This window comes from Dromaius novaehollandiae, chromosome 2 (genome assembly GCF_036370855.1).
Source record: "Dromaius novaehollandiae isolate bDroNov1 chromosome 2, bDroNov1.hap1, whole genome shotgun sequence".
Taxonomy (NCBI): Eukaryota; Metazoa; Chordata; class Aves; order Casuariiformes; family Dromaiidae; genus Dromaius; species Dromaius novaehollandiae.
This window is the reverse complement of record NC_088099.1, coordinates 50,451,108-50,473,058: the sequence shown is the minus strand read 5'-3', so window position 1 is coordinate 50,473,058 and position 21,951 is coordinate 50,451,108. Positions and strand designations below refer to the sequence as shown.

General features: G+C 41.7%; 1 long non-coding RNA gene across 1 annotated transcript in view; it reads right to left on the bottom strand.

The window, feature by feature from the left end:
* The window catches only part of LOC112979667 (uncharacterized), a 34,187-nt gene extending 28,672 nt beyond the window's left edge, over positions 1 to 5,515 (bottom strand). The window contains exons 1-3 of the long non-coding RNA XR_003258242.2: positions 5,385 to 5,515; positions 3,890 to 4,092; positions 2,983 to 3,143 (exon numbers count right to left, since the gene is read on the bottom strand). This is a non-coding gene — a long non-coding RNA (uncharacterized LOC112979667). The remainder of the gene's footprint in view (positions 1 to 2,982; positions 3,144 to 3,889; positions 4,093 to 5,384) is intronic.
* Positions 5,516 to 21,951: the final 16,436 nt, after the last annotated feature.

The following is a 21,951-nucleotide window of genomic DNA, read 5'->3' as shown; positions in this document are numbered from 1 at the left end:
TCCCAACTCCCACTTCAGTGGTGCTGTCAAGAGACTGGAGAATTTACCCCTTCACACCACTGTCAAAAGCTAAAGCTGGGGCAGCTCATACAAGCAATAACACATGGGGAAGAAATATAGGAACCTCTCTCACTTGCAGAATCCATGTGAACAAAATAAAATATTTACCAGGAAAATATAAAAGAGAATCACCTCACCTGATAAAATATTCAATAGTGTTTCAGTGGGACTTTTAAAACATTAATCGGGGAGGTTTTTTCGGGTTAGAAAGAAAGACAGAATTGCCTGGCACTGTCTCCCAGGAAACATATGTAACTTGTGCATCTTCTCCCTTTTCTGCCTTCAGGCCTTTAGCAACTTTTGGACTTGTCTGTCCATGCACTCCTGCTAGTTTTCTTGATTCTACTAAAGATGAAAGAAATTGTTTCAGTTCATAAAAGAACTGACTTTTGCATTTAGCTACACTGTTCCCGGGATAAACCAATGTATCTCATTCATAGCATATCAGTTTCCCTTAAGTTACCTGGCTGCTATAGGTGTAGATACTGATAGGATTTTTCTTTTCCTAGAGGTATTCTGGCTGCTTTCTGCCACAAAAGGAGTTTGTTTAATTATGTTTAATGGCTACTTCCATTCCCATTAGTGCAGGACGCAGACAAGCACGTACTATGATTGTCCTCGAACAAAGAAAGAGGTAGAGCCTTATCCAGCCAACCTTGAATGCTTGCCCCAGCTCTCCTTCAGCATCATATTCCAATGCCACCAAGGCTAGGGCCAAGTGCAATACTTACAGTGCATACTTACATCGTACCTATTGCTCTTTACAAGACTCTTGAAGGTGAAATGGGTCCTGCTTAAGCCATCTACACAAGAGACAGCATCAGCTGTTCTCCCTGGAGAGTAGAGGATAACCAACAACCCCAAATCAGGTAGGAACTCTGTTCTTTCTGTTCCATGTATCAGTTCAGATCTGAGGCAGCGTGCACTCCAGCTTCACAATGGGTCTAACAGAGGACACTTCTGCATAGAACTTCTCAGACAGTGGACAGACTGCTTCCCTTCATCACCACTCAAAATATATCGTTAGCTATTTTCTCGTTAGTACTCTGCTGCCTATTACAGCCCTTATTTTGCCAGAAATATATAAGCATCTCTGTGTATTTATCATCACTAGAGGTGAGCTATCCCTGAAATGAATCACTGCAACTAACTAAAAGGGAACAGAAAAGAGAGGGAGCAAGGGAGAGGAATATATCCAACTGAAACTTAACAGGGCATTTGTCTAGGCAAATAACACATAAATGGATCAAGCTGAGTTTTATCCAGAGCCCTGAGGGTAACAAAGAATAGCAAGAAGGACTTAGCAACATGCAGCTGCATGGGTGGTAGTTAGCATATTTTAGAAAAGACTGCTCTTTTTCTAAAAGTAAAGTTGAAAAACTTCTTTCCTGTAATGCATATTGCCATTTCAAATGTATCGTATCTTAAATTAATAGGAAGTGACGAATGACACCCCTGTCTTGGCAGCACTGCATGCTACCTGCCACAGACCTGAGGTATGAAAGAAATAGCTCTGAATTTCCCTTTGTTCCAGTCAGGAAATATGTCTGTCGTATGTGTGGTGAGTGCCCTACACAGTAAAGCACTGGACCCCAAAAGTGAGGACTCTAGATGCTAAAATAATATAGAATAATAATGAGCTGCTTCTTGATGAGTGCAATTCCTTTGTGACTCCAGAAGGTTCATAGAAAAAGCAGGCTCAGCTTCTTTAAGTGAATGGGTGAAGACTCACGCAAAACAGTCATCCCTCAAAGAAGAATATACTAGCAGTAGTGCCAGCAGCAGGGCAGTGAAGTTTGCTATGGGATAAAAGAGTCTCTGGATGAAGAAATGAACAAACTTGTAGAGATCTGGCTCCAGAGAGCCCACTCCTGTAAAGGCTTGCCCCATTCAAACCTACAAATAGTTCTAGGCAACACCAGGCAAAATAACCAACTATTCAGTAAAACAATACACCCGTCAAGCAATTATTCAATAAAATATCACAAGACAGATGTTCAATAAACCATTGCACAGGCAGGCAATTACCCAAACAGCATTACAAAGCACGGACAATTACTCAATACATTCAAAGGGCAAATGATTGCTCAGTGCAGTGTAGCAAGATATTGCACAGCACGTACAATAATTCTATAAACGACCAAAGGGTACAGCTTTACGCCAGCCTGATTTGTTCTCCTTCCTTCATTCTGTCTTATGCTATTCTCACCAGCGAAGCATTTATGTGGAGGTACTGCTCTCAGCCCAATGATAACTGACAGCAGTTACAGCTTGCAAATGAATTTTCCTTATGGCTCATTTATTCTTTCCTGCTTGGACATGTAGTCCCAATGTCTGCTGCACTCAGTTGCCTCTAAAGAGTGCTTGACAATGACAGTATTCTCACAGATGTCTGTGAGGTGAATTGAAGAGCTTGTGTACCACAGGCACAATAGGTGGAATAGACTCCAACTTAGCAAAAAACTCCATTCGAAACCAGAACCTACCACATTTCCAGGACCAACCTGGAAGCGCTTTAAGGATGGCAACATCAGCTATCTGATGAAAAGGGCCAGACCATTCACAAGATCTGGTTCTACCCATAGCTGAAGATCTGTTCACTGAACACAACCCCTTGTTACTGTTTCTAAACAGAACTGAGCAGATTTTATTCTAGCTCAGTTATTTAGCTTAATTCCCTAGCAAGAGACCTTGAGGCAGAAATGCAAAATCTAATTAGCACATTTTCTTGTAATAGTTGGGTTGTTCAAAGATATCAAGGATTAAAAGCTGCACTAAGGTCTTATGTGTACTCACCAAGTGGGCATGTGCAGTCTTCTCATCCTTTGTGCAGATGCAGCAAGACTGTATGAAACTTCAAGAAATGCATTCTTAAGAGTGCCTTAAGAACATCTTAAGCAATAAGCGTTCTGCCTTTGTTACCTTGCAGTCACAGGTGAGGACAGCTGAGGAACACTGTTTGCCTTCTCTGGACACCCTGGAGACTGAAGGCAGCACAACTGCTCCTGCTCCCCTGGGACCAGGCAGCACTCCCCCATTCTTCATAGCAAGGCCAGTCCCAGCTGAGCTCGCAAAACTCTGAACTATAAGAACGAGAAAAATAGCTTGATTAAACTAATGTGTTCCCTGAATAGCTCAGCAACAGAAAATTAAAACTGTGAGAAAGTATGCTTTTTTCTTCAATTATGTGTCTATTGATCCTGATATGTCAGCATTTAATTCCCACTGATATCAACGGGAGATCAGCTACCACATGCTTTAGCTGTCTAGACCTTTCTCCCCACCCCATTTCTAGACTGTAAAAGAAAAGTATTCCAGATTTGATTCAATGCCCATTCAGGTCTATAGGAAGTCTAAAATGGGAACAGGATGCAATCCCAAAATCAGACTCCTCTGATATGGAAAAATATTAGAAACACTGCAAGAGATAGTGCTATTGACAACTTTGTCATTGAAAAAAAATCATGTATCAGGCCTGAGACAAAATAATACGACAACTGAAATCTAAACCAGCACATATTAATTTATTCTGTTGTGGAGTTTATTTGCATTGTGATCCCCAGCTTTCAGGAGGTGTGTGTTTCAGGTCACAGTTTTCAATTTTTCTTCACCCTCCCTGAAGTTAGAGACTTTTGAAGCATTTTAAATAAATGCTAAGATTTTAAGTTAAGACAGAAGATGAACTTTGTGAGGTTTGTGGTAAAATGCAAGAAGTGCCAGCAGTGGAACTTGGTCCCTAATCACATCTCAGGTCCCATTTCTAAGACTAGAAATTTGCAGGAAGTTTGGACAAGATTTATATCAACATCTGTACTCTGGAGGGTCTCACCCCTGGAGGGACTCATCACTTCATGGAAAGCCATACATCTTCTTTCCCCTTGACAGAAACCTTGACATTTTCCCCTTGGTGTGAGAAAGAAGCTGTTCAGACCCAGTAAATTCAGTCTCAGTGGTTTAAAACATATAGCTTATGAGCTGGGCCATCTCACGCTACTGTGTCCTAGTAGTACATTACCCAGTGTTTCATCCAGTCTGAAAAGAAATAAAACCAGAAAATGTCAAAATATTGCAATTGAATTAACTCAACTCCAGAACACAGAAAATACGGAACTGCAGTTTAAGAAATTAGATTTAACAAAGCAAAAAAGCAAGTGGAAAAAAAAAGCTAAAACTCAAATCACAAGCAATAATGCTGGAAGTTTAAGAAGGCAAATGGTGAATATGGAAAAAAACTGTTACTAATGGAATCCTAAATCTTTCCTTACATCTGGTGCCAGAAATGACAGCTAGACCTTCAACTCCTTTTGTGTAAAAAAGTACTACTTATGAAGATGTCAAGTGAAACTCATTTCTGAGAAATCAAATGTTGATCAATAGGTGGTAATGAAAGACAATTAATTCACTAGGACACTATTTACAGCCTCAGAAAAATGACTTAATCCTACCTTAGTTATCCACAGGCTACTGAAAATTCATCTCAGACTGTAAATCTTGTAATTTACCTGCGATTTGGAGATCCATGTCCATGTTACAGCAGAACAGATATTGTACAATAACGAATATGCTTTGTTTCTACTACAGTTTCCACAACAGCACAGTGAAATTAGATCTTCCACAAGGTGAAAAACGTTAAATACCAGGTGAAAATGACTAAATTCACAAGTGCCACATAGCATTCAATTGAGTGGGTATGGACAGCTCATTTATTATCAAATATTTATATTTGTCAAGCCTGTCATGAGAGCATGCACCCTTGAGGAATAACGGCTTTTCCCTTTGCTATACCATCTCAGACAGAATTTGTCATTTGATAGGCGGGTATTATTACCTTGGCCTTTTACACTAGCCAGGGTCCTGTTTGACTTTAGCAACAAATAAGTGCAGTGAAGCTCTCATTTTATTCAAATGGACAGGAAATTCAACTTAAACATAACAAAAAACTTTTTTTCTGTGAGGGATATCAAACCCTGGAACAGGTTGCATGAGAGATTGTAGAGTCTCTGTCCTTCGAGATATTCAAAAGCCATCTGGACACAGTACTGGGCAACCTGCTCTAAGTGACCCTGCTTGAGCAGTGGGATTGGACTGGATGACCTCCAGAGGCGTCTTCCAGCCTTAGCGACTTTGTGAGTCTCCAACACAGCTCTAGCTCATATCTGGCGTGATGCAGAGAAGGCCCCTTCCCCCACCCTACCTGTACTCCACACCCTGCACAAGAGACCCTGATGAGAAGATCTGGCACTACACATCCTGGGAAAAGGGCAGTGTCACAGGGTCCAAGGTCCATGGCTCCCTCAGGGCAGACAATAAAGCAGATCTCTTACCAGCTATGGACTACACCATGCAGGAAATCTCCTTCTCAATGTTACACCTCAGAATCTACAGGCTTAGTCTTGGGCCTTTCTGTTGGGGTAGGTCGGACGAGGCAAGCAAGAGACAACCCAATACGGGTGATAAACAAGCTTCAACTTTATTGGTAACAAGCACAGTTTATATAGCTCATTCTACTCTCGATTACATACTTGGCGCACATCCATTGGATAAGAATTGTACACGCCCTCCTGACAAGTCCCTTGGCCGACTGCCAGGGACTTCTCCTGTCCGTTAGTGGTGTGCTGTTTGTTACCTACACTGTGCTGTAACTAAAGGTCAAGTAAAGTTCAAAACCTCTGTAATTTTCCTCAAGCTAGCACCTATACAAGCATCTCCATAGGACTGTGTCCCTGTTCCTCAAGCGATTCCCCAACACCTTTCTCCCATCTAAAAATTGTACAGTTTTAGCCCTTTTTTCTCCAGCAAAAAGCCCAGGGGAATCCACAGCAATTTCTGTTTGATCTTCTGTTCCTAATTGTCTTTGAAACTTCTCTGAGATGCTTTCCAGAATACTTTTTCTTTCTCTTGGTTCTCTCCCCCTCCTCCCCAAGCTTATCCTGCATCTTTGATGGCCTTCTTGGTATAAGAACACAGTCCCATTGCCCCCCAGCTACTGCCTTATTCAGCCTGGACTGCACCGTCTCACTGGAGCTGTTCCTGTTTTGTAGGATGTAGATGAGGAATGTAGAGCATACACATGTACATCTGTACACAAATGTATGTTCTGTCACAAGTGAGGTCTCTTCTGGAGCAATAGTGTCATCTTATTGAAATTAGCTTTTCAGAAAAGATATCAAATTGCTAATTTGAGCATTTAATCTCCCAGTTTAGGTCAAGCTTTTCAAGAGTTTAGCACTCTGTTCTCTTTGAAGTCAGCAGAAATTTTTCACTGATTGATCTCTTTGGAAATGCTGACCTTAACAGAGATTAATAACAGCAATTAACTAGTGATGAAATCGCCTTGCTCAGGGATTGCCCGTACCTTCAGCAGACATTTTGGGAAAACAAAAAGTCCCTCTGCGTGCTGTCTTGTGCTTTTGGACTGTAGCCAGAAACAGTCCTTGTGTTGGCTCTTTTGCCAAACAAACTGAATAAAGAAAAAGTTTGTAAGGGGTGAACCTACAACCCTGACTCTCAGGACAGAGCTCCTCCTTTTATATGAGGTAATTTCAGAGACCATAGTGCAGAATATTGTTTGGTCTACACAATAGAGACCATAGCAAGGATTTAGAGGTTTCCACCCTGGTGATGTAACCCATGGAGATGGGAGCAGATACCTGGTTTTGTCCCTGATTGGAATAGATAATGACAAAAGGGACTAAAGAACTCTTTAAGAGATGTGACAGGAAGAGATGGTCCTTCACCTCTGAGCCTGAGGGACTGGAAAAATATAGAAAAGGAATAGAAAAAAGGAAAAAAAGGAAACCATTGAGGAAAACACTAGAAGATACCATATGGATACTTTTGCTATGGAAGTTTTGGGTCATGCAGGTCTGTGGCACCTCTCCTCCAAAATTCTTTAGGATGGCATAGAAATGTCTATAAAGAGGTCTGACTCTAGTGAACTCTCTAGGTGTTTAATAAGATGTTAATCTGCATGCATTATCATCAAACCTCTAAAGGCTTTTTTTCAATCTTTGCTAAAACAGATAGAGCTATTCCTTAATGACATGATGTCAAGTTTGTGGCGAGGGAAGAGGCAGGCACAATCTTTGACATGTGACTGTGTTCTTGCCATTCCTGTATGCTTTTATAAATTCTCATCCCTCCCAAATTCCTGTTTTCCTTCTCTGATTTGCAGTCTTCCTCATATATATAAAATAGGCTCCGATCTCCGCTTACCCCTACTCTTGTAAATATTTTGTTCACATCAGTGGGAACACTTGGACTGACAACACATATGGTATTAAGCCCACTTCAGCATCAGTCCAGAAAAAGGAGAAACATCTCACAAAACATAACCATTTCTGCTGGGTGTAGTTCATCAGCAGCCTCTTGCCAGGAAATAAACACTGCTGAAACACTGCAGGTTTCATAACTACTGCCAAAAAAATGCCTTGAGAAACACCAGTGATTTCAGGCTACAGATCCTCTGTTGCCCTCATAAACAGAAGAAAGGACTCCTTTCTTATTCCTTTATATCCATGTGCCTGATATGCAACACTCTAGCAGCCATGTCCAAACCCTTCCTAATGTGCAGACACTCCGCACAGTTTGACTGCTGCCCCCAGCACATGTGTATGTACTCCAGGTGCAGATGCAATTCAATTTCATTTCTTTGGAATCCAGTCTCTTCAAATATTTTAAAAAAACAGAAGCATTTGGCAGAGATATCATTCGCCCTAACTGCCCAAATAGAGATTACTTTGGCTTTGGGAAAACTGCAAACATGATTCTTACTGGACTTACCCCAGCAGAGTATCTACTGTGCTGCTAACATTATTTCTTGCTTCTCTCTTTTTTTTCTTTATTTTAAGCTGAACAAACCAAGCAGGTGGAAACATACAGTAGGAATGAATGGGCTGGGAATATGCTTTGAATCACAGAATAGCTGGGGTTAGAAGAGACCTTTGGATTTCATCTTGTCCAACCCCCCCCCCACACACACACCTCAAGCAGGGTCACCTCCAGCAGGTTGCCCAGGACCATGTCCAGTCAGGTTTTTAATATCTCCAAGGATGGAGAGTCCACAGCCTCTCTGGGCAACCTGGTCCAGTGTTCAGCCACCTCACAGTGAAGAAGTGTTTTCTTATGTTCAGACAGAATTTCTCATGTTTCAGTTTGTGTCCAGTGCCTCTTGTCCTGTCACTGGGCACCACTGAGAAGAGTCTGGCTCCATCTTCTTTGTAATCTCCCTTCAGATATTTATACACATTGATAAGATCCCCCTGAGCCTTCTCTTCTGCAGGCTAACAGTTCCAGCTCTCTCAGCCTCTCCTCATACTAGAGGAGCTCCAATCCCTTAATCATCTTTGTAGCCCTTGCTGGACTTGCTCCAGCAGGTCCATGTCTCCGTTGTGCTGCGGAGCCTCACACTGGACCCAACACTCCAGATGCAGCCTCACCAGGGCTGAGTAGAGGGGAAGGATCACGTCCCTTGACCTGCTGGTAACACTCTTCCTGATGCTCCCCAGGATACCGCTGACCTTCTGAGCCACAAGGGCCCATTGCTGGCCTGTGTTCAACTTGTCCACCAGAACTACCAGGTCTTTTCCTGCAAAGCTGCTTTCCAGCAGGTCAGCCCCAAGCTTTCAATGATGCTTGGGGTTATTCCTGCCCAGGTGCAGGACTTTGTACTTCCCTTTGCTGAACTTCATGAAGTTCCTCCCTGTCCATTTGTCCAGCCTGTCGAGATCCCCATGAATGGCAGCACAGCCTTCTGGTGTATCAGCCACTCCTCCCAGTTTTGTATTATCCACAAACATGCTGAGGGAACAAGTAGCATTTGGTCCCATTTTCCAGGTCATTAATGAAGATGATAAACAGTATTGGAGCCCATACTGGCCCCTAGGGGACACCACTAGTGACTGGCCCTCAGCTGGATTTTGTGCCACTGATCACAATCCTCTGAGCCCAGCAGTTTGGACAGTTTTCAGTCCACCTCACTGACCACCTACCTAGCCCATACTTCATCAGCTTGTCTGTGAGGATGTTATATGAGAAAGTGTTGAAAGCCTTACCAAAGTCAAGGTAAACAACACCCACCACTCTCACCTTGTCTACTCAGCCAGTCATCTCATCATAAAGGGTATCAGGTTGGTTAAGCATGAATTCCCCTTTGTAAATCCATGCTGACTACTCCCAATCACCTTCCTGTCCTTCATGTGTCTGGAAACAGTATCCAGGAATAGTTGCTCCATTACCTCCCCAGCCACTGAGGTGAGGCTAACCAGCCTGTCATTCCCCAGATCTTCCTTCTTGTCCTTCTTAAAGACAGGGGTGACATTTACTCTCTTCCAGTCCTTAGGAACCTCTCCCAGTTGCCATGGCCTTTCAAGGATGATTAAGAGTGGCCTTGCAATGACATCAGCCAGCTTCCTCAGCACTTGTGGATACATCCCATCAGGGCCCATGGACTTGTGTATGTCCAGTTTGATTAAGTGTTCCATAACCTGATCCTCCTCCACCCAGGAAAGTCTTCATTGCTCCAGACTTCCCCTCTGGTCTCAGGACCCTGGAATTCCTGAAGGCAGGTTTTACCAGTAAAGACAGGGGTGAATAAGGCATTCAGTACCTCAGCCTTTTCCATGCCCTTTGTCATTAGAGCCCCTGCCCCATTTAACAGTGGGCCCATACTTTCCCTAGCCTTCCTTTTGTTGCTAATGTCCCTGCGGAAGCCCATTTTGTGCCCTTCACATCCCTCGCCAGTTTCAACTCCAGGTGGGCCTCAGCTCTCCTCACTTGATCCCTCCATGCTCAGACAGTGTCTGCATATTCCTTTTGGGTTATTAGTTCCTGCTTCTACCTCTTGTACACTTCCTTTTTACATGGAGCTCCTTGTTCAGCCATGCAGGCTTCCTGCTGCCCATGTTTGATTTGCTGTTTGCTGGGATCAACTGTTCTTGAGCTTGGAGGAGGTGATCCCTGAATATCAACCAGCTCTCTTGGACCCCTCTTTCCTCCAAGGCCATATTCCAATGGATTCTTCCAAGCAGGTCCATGAACCGGCCAAAATCTTCTCTCCTAAGTCCAGTGTTGTGATCCTGCTCTTTGCCCTGCTCCCTCCTCACAGAATCCTGAACTCCACTATCTCAGTGTCACTGCAGCCAAGGCTGCTCCCGACTTGTGCATCTCTGACCAGTTCCTCCTTGTTTGTAAGCATGAGGTCCAGCAGAGTGCTTCTCCTCATCGGCTTCTCAATCATCTATGTTAGGAAGTTGTCATCAATGCACTCCAGAAACCTCCTCAATTGCTTTTGCCTTGCTGTGTTGTCCCTCCAGCAGATGTCAGGGTGGTCAAGTTGCCCAAAAGGACCAGGGCCTGCAAGCATGGAGCTTCTTCCAATTGTCTGAAGACAGCCTTGTCTACTTCTTCGTGATCAGGCAGTCTACAGCAGACAGCCACTACAGTGCCACAGATGTTGGTCTGCCCACAAATCCTGATCCATAAGTCCTCAGCTAGCCCCTCACCTGTCCCCAGGCAGAGCTCCATGCATTCCATGCATTCTTTGAAATAGAAGCGCTGTCAAACAAGCTGCCCGAGAAGAGATTTCTGCAAAGCCTATGTGCTTTTACTACAATCCATTTACTTTACTACTGATTTTTATATTTCATTCTGATCTGTAAGCATCATGAAAGCCTGCCTGCGTATGTCCAGATTCATCTCATCTACTTACAAACACTTGACTGAGGCATTTGAAACAGCAGTCTAGTCACCTGATGGTCACTCCATGGTCAGTGAGCCAGATGGTCACCTCAGAAAGTTATCGAGCTCTCCTAAGAGCTGAACTTCTATGTGCAGGTGTTGGTCTCCTGAGTTTTTCTATGCAGGAACTCATGCTGTTGAAAAGAAAACCATAGAACACGTCAGGTAGAATTGCTAGGATGAAACGAGCCTGCCCTGCTTGCAGTTTCTCTGCTGTTGCCCTACCAGCACCATGTCCTTGTTCCCTGCTCCAAGCTGCAGGGAAGCTTTGTAAGAGGAAGCTTTGTAGAGGAAGACAACGCATTTTCCCTAAGTCTTAACACAAGCGTACAAAGTCTGCTTGGTGGCTTAGGGCCTGCTTCAGTTTTCACTGATCTGGTGAGAGCTAGATGAGGGCCCTTGTGTGAGAAAATGTTACTTTCATATGGATGTAGGTCCTAGCTCACATATTTCACATAATATAAGTCTTTGGATCAAGGAAAGTCTTGGCCTGAGAAGAACCTTTTTAAGCAAGTTATGCAAAGTTTAAAACTAAGACCTGTATAATGGCCGTGGAGTTGCCAGAGGAACTCTGACTATTCATTGTACTATCATATCTAGTGCACTGCATTTTACCTGATTCTCCACTATCTGCATTACCAGCCTGTGGTGAATTGGATGACACCAGAGATTGGGAGGGTTAGCTGCAACTATCACCTGGTGCTTGTTTCAAAACCCTCTTGTTATTTCCACTTGGCCTCTGGATTGCACTGATGTTTTTCTGCTGAAATGGAAGATGCTTATCATCATTCATACTTTGTTATTCTGCAACATCTCCAGTGACTTCTCTGCTGACACACAGATAACACTTAATGCCAGGAAATCTAGACTGCAGAAATAAATGGGATCTTATTCAGCAGAACATGAGAAGTCATAGGGTGTTTTGACTTTGGGGGAATTTCTCTTCTGAGGAAATTTCATTGTACAGATGCATGCTCGGCATTCACTTTTCTTGCATTAAAAATATTTTTATTTAGATACTCTTTTCTCTCTATGAGCTTTGAATACCCACACAACCAAAGAGGTTAAAGTTATCCTAGCTTGAACTTTGAACAAAGAAGCACTTTGTTCTAGAATGAACTCCTCTCTCTTCAAGGGTATTTTATGCCACAGCTGCTGTATTTCCATTTGCGTTCCCACCACAGACAACTGCTATAACTGAGGTTTGGTGAGCCCACAGGTGGTGGGGCCTGATGAAAGAAAATGCTATGTTGACTCAGTCCCCAGTTACCTTAGGCACACTGTGGGCAATGCCATCAGTTATTCAGTCAGGACTCCAGCTTCTCACTTCCTCATGAACAAAAGGAAAGGTCACAGTGCAATGGCTTTCTCCCTTGTGGAAGTCCTGCAGCCTTTACCTGTAAGCAGGTCCCATTCTTTAATTGCTGCAACCTTGATACAAAGCAATAGAGCAAAGGACTTACTTAGCTCTTGGCTTTCAAGTGCCTGTGTACCTTTTTAATATATTACTAATGTATTTCAATTGTCTAACACACTTCTAGAAGTTTTATTCCATGTTGCTTAGCTAAGAAGATTGCCTCTCCATTTCCATTAACTTGAACTGTTTGTTTTAATTCTTCCAGATTCGCAGCTACAAAAGAAATAACTTGAAAACTGTCTAAAGTACTGGCCAAAAATCTGGTGAGTTCCATAGTCTTTCTCTGACCACGGCTGGCAGAGGCTGCTTAGGAAAAAGTATGTCTTTTACATGTAATGCTTGCCCAGTTTCCCGAGATCAGAGGCTCAGGAACTTTCTGAGGCAAATTTATATCCCATCATCCTCAATAATTACCACAGCTGTGTTCCCTCTGAAAATCTGTCTATACTTATGGCCTCCCTGATGTCTTGGAACACTGAGTTATACAGTATAAATACTTTCTATATTAAAACCTACTGCCTTTGGTTTATTTTAAACCTGTTGCTTTTCTAAAACCACTGAATGAGCTCTAGCTCATTTGGGGAAATGGTGGAAAACGTTAATCCTCTTCAAAAATCACTTCAGTGTTCAAGTCGCAAGTAGAATATTAAGAGGTATTAGACAAGGAATCAAGAAGAAAACTGGAAACATCATTATATACCACAGTGTAAATCTGCATTGTCCCCATATCTTAAAAACAGTATTTAGCTTTGATCACCCTACTTCCAAAAAAGATTCAGTAGAATAACAGGGAATTACATAGAAGGGAGACATAGACAACCAAAGGGATAGCATGAAGAGCAACAGAGAGAAGCAAATTCCTGGATTTTCTTGAGATAAGTTACACACAGGAAACTTAAAGAGACATACCACCTCTAGAAAATTTTTAAGAGCTCTACAAGTGAACAAAGATTAATAAAAACTGCTCCAGAATTTGTCAAGCAACTATCTGTGTGGGGGATAGCTTGTTACTGTGTGTAGCATAGAACTACAAATGTCCCTCTTTTTAACATTTTGCACTCAAAATGTAATACTACTAGAATGACTCCTGTGCTTATCTATGCCTATTCATGCTCACTAATCCAGTAAGAATGTACAAGGTTGTATCAGAGAGGAGAACTTGCACCTCAGACTTCAATTTTACAATAAGCTCTATATAATAGAATGACATCTTGCACATATACACACCAACACACAGATGCACTCTAGCAAGGTCGGTGCCTAGGTTTATATCCAGTCTCTTTGTCGTTACAGCAGTACTTCTAAAGACCTGTTCTGCTAAGAAGTCCATTTTTTTTCTAGTTTATCTTTAAACAGCTTCATCAAAAAAAGCCAGGACCAGATAGAGGACTAGAAAATCAAGCACAGGTGGATTTGAAGATGTGAAAGCTAAAGGCTAATGCCAAAATAAAAAAAGATTCATTATTTAGATCTTAACATCTGAAAAAGAAAAATAATACATGTTACTTAATGGTTTGGGGCAGTCTGGCTCAATCCAATTTAACTCATTAACATTTAACTGCACTGAATGACACCGTCTATTTCTCATGAGGTACTTAGAGTTTTTTATCTTGTGTTGGGATCATTGACATTAAGAACCATGAGGCAGTGTATGTCTGTTTTGGTCCACTCATCTTTGAAAATGTGGGGGGGAGCTGCTTTTTTTTTGAATGATGTCTTGATGAGATGTTTATAAACACTAAACAGTGCATGTCCTTGCCTTAATCTTCATTGATATTGGACCATTTGTTTCGTTCTCTTGCATGTTGACATTAGGCTGCCATAAACAGCATAGTTTGTGATATGTGATATGTGTTTTTGATAGTTTGTGAAATTAATGGACCGGAAAAAGGCCATGTAGTAAATTTCTTCCTCATTCTGGATTACAGGTTGATCAATGGTGCTGTGCTGTAGCTGTCCCTATTGATATAGGAAGTTCAGTATTCAATGAGATACCTTTTACAGTATCATCACTGTTTTTTTTTTAAACAGGATGGAAGGGCTTTGTTTTCTCTAAGCTTTATGATTGATTGTATCCTGATGCGCACCAGGCAGGGGGATCGCTTCTTAGATGTCTAGCATCATTTAGGCACTTGCAAAAGGCTGTCCAGTGACTAGTGCACCCAGTGACTACTGAAGTCCTGTGTGCATCACTCTTTGAACAATCTTTCTGGGAAGCAGCTCTGCAGAATCCTGTGTTGTTGTTTTTTTCCTCCCAAATTTGAAATATATTTTCAAAAGTGATACATGATCAAAGATGCTGGCCTGCTTTAAATAGCTTACCAGAAGTCAGATGTTATTTTAAATGCATCAATCCTCCAAGAATGTAGTGTCTGAAGCACTCAGGCACTGGGCCTGCAGTGTATTTTCACCTCACGATTAACATTCACTGCAAACCAGAAGAAAAAGTTCTCTCTTTCACAAAGTTTATTTTTTCCTTGAGGAAGGAATCTCTGGAGTTTTATGACCTGCTTACCCATTCCCTCCCAGAAGTGGGAGGAATGATGTAGTAGTACTGCCTTGCAGCTATTGATTGTATCCCATGGAAAAGTAATTAGTCCTGGTTGCATCACATAAAGAGGACAGTTTATTATACAGAAGAGGTGAACTACTCTCATGAAAGCTGTACTGTTGTATATGTGAAATAGCAATAATGCACCAGGAAAAATATTTTTATACATCTACGGATGCTGCTTTTAAAGCAATGTAAAAACTTTAGACATGATTAAGTTTGCTACTCTTCAAGTGAAACAGACTACACGGGATTTACTTTCCTTGGCTGCTGCAGCATACAGAGCATGCTGTCTCAGGGTCTGGCTCTCATATGTCTGCCCTGGTTTTGTACTGGCTTTTGTGAAATCTCTGCTTGTTCAAACTGGTGCAAGTGAGAGCAAAACCAAGCCCTCCACTTTGAATAGTGTGCACGTGAGGGGAGAACTGGACATTGCCTCGATCCAGCTGATGCTGTTAATGCCTCTGGCAGGTGCTCCCCCCACTCATCTTTCCTAGCTGAGTATTTTCACTCCTGTGGTTTGAGCAGTGGGATGAAACATGCAAAACTTCCTACTGCTGTGCAAAATCACGAGATTAGCTCAAACCACTGAAAGCAGTCTCAGTTTATATCAGAATAAATAAATTCTGCAAAGAAATGAACAGGGCTATTTCAGACAATCTCTTATGCATGCTCTGTTTTGCAGTGTGGTGACTTCCATCGGATGTTCAGAGGTGTTTTCACTAGTCATTTGCTAATTTGCCACTAAACCTGGAATTGGACTGCAATTTCTGCACAGTATTTCCAGTCTGAATTATGGGCCAAAATAAGGCCTGCTTGCATTATCAGGCAAATACGTAGCGCATTGAAACAGGCAGCCTGACCTCCCTGCACTTGCCAGTTGGTGGGCAGAATCACAGGAAGAAGGTGGATATTTCCAACTCCCCCAACTAGCAGAGTTGCCATGAGCATGACAGAAGAAGAACAACCCAACTAAACTTCCTCAGATATAAGGGAATCCAGGAGGAAAACAGTGACTGTGATATGCTGGCCATCTGGGTGAGCACTGTAACACATTACACCTTGTTTTGAACCAGCAGGTATAAATGCCAGACATTAAAATCTCTATCTTAACTTCCTCATATCTGGGGCATGTTTAGGTTGCAGCTCTATTTTGGCCCAATGACAAATCAATGCCAGCTTTGAAGTTCCAGTCTAAATTTTTGCTTTGGGCCCATCTTACTAATACAGTTAGGTCTGAGTCTTAGAGACTGGCTGTGACTCTCACATATATTCCTTTTCAAGCTCTTCCTTGATCTAAACAACCAAGAGCAGAGGCAATAGGAAAGGGAATACACACATATATTCTGAGGCACCACCTGCATTTTTCCATCTTTGTGAATAAAAATACAAAAAGCTTGATCCATTGAAACAGTGAAAGAGCTGAGGGATAAGTAAGGAGGCAGGGAAGCAGGAAAATGCACTAGAGACTTGTTAGAGTTTGCATGAAGCATTCCTAAGTAGGCAGCTGAGAATAGGATGTTATCTCTGCCAAAATAATGCAAAACAGATTGCAAAATAAATTAATAACAAAGGGCAGCATCTGGGCAAAAGTGGCCACATACACTTTTGATTTATTCCAAGGGGAAATACAATGAGAAGACTATAGCACTGAACCAGAATATATTATAATTTTAAGTTCCTCCTCTAGTGCTACTCAGCTTCTTGAGTTCTTGTTCCCCAGTACACTGTTCAACAGTAGACAAGATAAACTAATGTGTGGATAAGATTAACCACACTTTGTTAACCATGAGCCAATTTAATTAACTGTAGTGGAAGGCGCCATTCACAGATGAACGCCCATCTTGAAAAAGAGCTTGATGTGTGATCTGGGAAGTCTGCCTTCCATATTAGGCAAATTGATGGAAATGATAAAAAAGAATCAGCTCAGTAGACACAAGAACAATACATTGCAGAAGAGCAAAGTCCTGTACAGAATGAAGCTTTATAACAGAAATTAGAGCTCTGTAAAGGAGTCAGCATGGTTCTAAATAAAGATGGTTTGCTTGATAGGGTTTACAAGCATTTCTACAAGGCTTTGAGAAGGCCCCTCACTGAAGACTCTTAAAGACACTATGTTGTCATGGGATAAGAAAGATGGTCCCACATAGATTAAGAATTTATTAAATGATAATCCCAATCTTTGAGAAAGAATAGAAATATCTGGTCAGTTTTCAAAATGGAGGAAGTTATCAGCGTTCATCATGCCTCGATCTGTGATGTTCAACACATTAATGATGTGAATAGTGAGGTAGGATCATTTAGTATTGACACAAAGTTATCCAGAGCAGTCAAACTGACTGCAGAAGAGTAGCTCATGATACCAAGTGATCAGCAATCTTTTGCCAAATTAAAAACGTGAGAAAAACAATCCCAGTGATACATACACAGTGGTGGACTCTAGTACAGCAAGATCACACATTACAGAATAGCTTCACTTTAGAGTTCCAAAAGAGATCTGGATTAGATGAGACTGTATGGATTAACACAGGAGAGAAAATTACTGAAATTCAGAAGCAGACCCTCAGCAGGAGTACAGTGGCATTGATCTCTGAGAGGTTGTGCTGATTTATAGCAACCAGTGATTCAATTCACTTTCTGTCATTAGAGCAAATACTAATGAATATGTCAAAATTTGGAGATGAAGTAAAATAAACTTGCATATGTTTCACAGCTGTTCCAACACTCACTCCCAAGAACAGCTGCCAAGGATTAATTACACAAAAAATAAACTGAACATTAGGAGGCTAGCGATATTGGGATCTTACTAAAGTAAGCAATCACCAAAGCTTTTAAAAATGTTTCTTCTTTCTCATCATTTACAGAAGAGTTTTACGTGAGTTAAATAGTTGTAGAAAATACTAGATGTGATAGTTGTACTCACAGAAAACTCTCATTCACAGACACATGAACTGGCTAGCTGCAATGTGAGCCATCCCCGTATCAATCTTCTGATTTGCTTCAGCCCTGTAGCCTTGAAGTTACAGATGCAATGTGCCTCTCTGAAGCTGTCTGCAGATGTGCATGATTTTTTTTCTCAGAGACTAGTATGTCTGAGTCTACTTTTGTAGTTTTGTGGATTGTGGTTTCCTTAGACCATTATGATGACATTTTTCATGCCTTGAAGATGGCTTGTCCAGGCTCCTTCTAATGCCATTACATTTAACTGAGCACACACCTTTGGACTCCAAAAATGCCATTACACACCTCTTATTCATAACTGTTTTCAGCTGGAACTGAAATGAACCCATTATGAATACTGAGCCAGTGCTCAAAACCATGGCACACTCCACCATGCCCTGTGGACATAGCAAGCTGCCATGACTCAAGCACTGAGCAAAAATGTCTCCTAATCCTGCTGTGCTCGTACAAAAGCCAGTCCTGAGACCAAACTTCTGCAAAACTCTTCCACCCAGTTCCTCATGCACGGAGACAGACACCTGCCTTGACAACCTTATAAATGATCCAAACTTCCCACAGGGCTCCTAGACACTCTTTTTGACCTGCCAATCTCTAGATTTGCATCTATTCATAACTATTTTTTCCTTGCTCACCTATGGAAACTGGAACAAAACATGTAAAGGTTATCTTTTTTCAGAACCATTTCTCCATGATAGACTCAGAATATCTCTGTCAATGAGTATTAGCCTGCTGTTCCTTCTTATTTTATTGGCATGTAAATCCCCCGAGGATGACTCAAGAAACAACAGCTTGCTTCCCTCATAAAGGTCCCAGTGTGCCAGTCCTCTGCACGGAACACAATGGAAAAATAATTGACTCTGTGTAACTAGTAAATAAGAGGGAAGAGTGTATTATACGGTAACTTAATCAAAAAGGGCCCTAGAACTAAATGCATTAAGTCGCTAGGAATATTGATGAAGTCACATAACTGTTTTTTCCTTCTATGAAGAGATGTGATAGTTTTTCAAGGCTTCACCTGACACTGAGCATCTCAGCTTCATAGTAAGTTGTTAATAGCACCAGAAAATCACTTACCCTTTGGGCAGATAAGCTGTATAATATGGACACACAGGCAATGTGCTTAAACACAGAAAATGCTTGGGCAAATCCTACAGTTGTTGATTGTTTTCTCTTGCTTAGTTCAGAAACACCAAAAATTTTCCACCTCAGTTGGATTTAGGCTGGAATAATTTTCTTCCTGACCTTCCTTTCGATTTCTGCTTTTCACAACCTGCATCTCTTGGACATATTAAGACAGACTTCTAGGTACCCAGCAAAAGCTTTTAAAAGAACAACACCTCACCCCGGTATGTTCTAGAGATCAAGAACTGTCTTCAGAAAGTTGCCGGAGATCAGCATTTGGCTTACAAATGTGGCCCTCTCTATCATGAGTTTGAAAAAGAGAGGAGGCAATGACAGAATCAGGCCCAGGATTAGGAAGCAATAACTGTCTCCCAGACAGTCCCTCTGTCAGCTACATTCAGTCAAACCCAGATGCAGCAAAGAATTTGCCCCTTTCAATTTAGTCTTGGAGCCTGCAAATTACAAAGCACTGAGGAGTAGAATAATCTGTCTAAGTGTCACTCAGCTCATAAATCATCTCTTTTTCTGGACAGGAATTTGGAAATACAAAATGATGAGTGCACAGACAATTCCATTCACCGGGCTTGATGAGATTACTGTGCTTTTCCTCACTGCAGCGTAGTTCTGCAGCAAACCTATCGAAGTCAGTGACACACAGATTCAAAATCAACAGGCTTCCTGTTTTCATGGCATAAACCAGTAAAATCTATTCAGAACGGCAGCCCACCAGGAACGCACAGAGCATGCAGGCTTAAAAGAGATCTGTTGATGTTGTGCTGATTTACCCCAGCAAACATTACAGTGCCAAGCTCTAAAATGTATAAGGCTGGTTGTGAAAAGGAAGGAAAAAGACACCTGACAGCTGCCCAGACAAATCTCTTAAGCAGACTGCCCTTCACAATGCAAACTTAGAAGCATTAGGAGCAGAACATCTGTAGCATGTACGCTCCCTTTGAAAGCTTCTCAGCATTCAGACCTTGCCTTTGTTCTCAGCTGCTGATCTAAAATAACTTGTAATAATCTATACTATAAAGGGATTGCTAGCTACCACAGTCACAGTTTCTATTAAGCAGGGCTCTCCTGCCCCCATCTCTTCTACAAAGATAAGAGCAGCACTCCTGCAAATTGAATAGCTTGAGCAAGAATGAGCAATTTTAAACACATTCCTGCTGCCCTTTATTTCTCTTCAAGAGATGGATGTGAAAACATTTAATGGAATATAATTTATTTCACATGCTCAGGGGTATAAGCAATCCCCTTGTGCCTCTTCAGCTGTGAGGCTGATGTCTCTGGACAATGATATGTATGGGGATATTTTAATTGGTAATGTTGCAGCTTCCCAAGTTGACTGCTTGGCAAACAGGATAGTCCTGAGAGAAAACAAGGATGACAATCCCCTTATTTACTACTTCTCATGTCTTTGTAGTTCTGAAGACCCTTTATCATAAAGTCTTGGTAAGAGGGTAGCACTGTGGCAAACTAAGACATGCCATTACTGCACAGAAGAGAAAAGGCTCACCTGGAACAAGGGGTGCCCTTGGACCTGTGGGGACTGCAATCTGCCCTCTATCTAGAAACAGAGGGAAACACAAGTTAAACAGCTATTGTCTGTTTAGAATTAAAATCACATATGAGATGAAGTAGAAAACGGCATCTTACTACATAGGACAAAATCATGTTTAGATTAAAGGGTCTTAACTCGGGCTACTTTCATAGCGAGGAAAAAGTTATCCGGTGATTGGAATCACTAAGGTGTATTTATACTGTTCAGGATGAAGATATGCAAGTTAGCTGTACATAAGTCCAGGTGTGTCAAAACCAGAAATGTTTTCTGGCCTTGCTGAGAAGCTCAACATTGCCTCATGCATTTCTAACAATCCCCATGTAAGTCTGGGTTTTTGTCTGTGCTCTCATAACCCAGCTCAGTCTCCAGGGAAAGCTGAATTAAGGCATGCACTCCTCTTCTAGGTAGCCATCGACGTAGTTTGTCTTTGCTTCATTTTCCATATTTAGTACAGGAACAGTAGCACCAAGCTAACTCACAGAAGTACAAGAGGAAAAAATGTGTTCAAGACTGTGAGGGCTCAGATACTATACTAAGGAGGTAAGCATACAATCAGTCTGGATTTTAACTGATCAAAGAGTACATTTCACCTTGGAAGTAATAGCATTACCGAACTTTACAAGATGAGGCTCTGAAGTGAAATCATCATTTGTTTCTCCACTGTTCTTTTGAACAGGTCCTTTTTCTGCCTTGCCCTGCCCAATGACTAGTCATTGCTGTGACTTCATCTCACACCCGAGCGAGTTTTTGCTTGGAGCATTGTAAGCAGTGTAACAGCAGCAGCAAAGAGCTCACAGACTGCAAAAGCCATCATAAGAACTGAGTAAATACTCAAGCGGTTAGTTTGTGCTGAACTCGGTCCAGTCACACCTCAACAGCTATCCGTACCAAGCTAGACACTTTTAAGCCATCATGGGGGCATGCACACTAGCTATAGTGCGTATGTCCCCAATGACAGAAGTTGAAGATTAGTAAAGCCAAATTCCATATTAATTTACTTACTATGCAGTCCCACCAACAAGAAGAAATTGCCTTGTATTGTTTAATTTGAGTCCTCTGAACACAAGCGGAATGGACATGTTTGGGAATGAGGGGAAACGTGTTTTGTTCCCCTGCCACTCTTTTAATTGGCAATTTGTGATATAAGACACAAGAATAATGAGAGATGTGATTCTTTCCCCACATTCAATTTTCTTAGCCAGTAACTAGGGAAATAATACACCAAAATCTCCTCCAAGTTATACTGGTGCAATCTCATTAGGTTGAATTACATTAAAGAACAAGTTCCTGTAAGCAGCCATTCTGCAAGCTGAGAATTAAGACCCAGGATTCTAAGGCTCTATAGCTTCTTGTTTTGTTTTGTAAAGTGCTGCAGTTTGCTAGCAATTACTGTAGCTTGGAAGTTTCTAGAAAAAATGAACTATTCAGTTTCGTTTTTACAAATCCTTCCCTTTTTTCTGTTTTCCTAAATATAGCATAAAATCACCTTCAGTTTCCACTTGCTTTCTTTCTCCCCATGCTCCCATTTTGGCTTTTTCT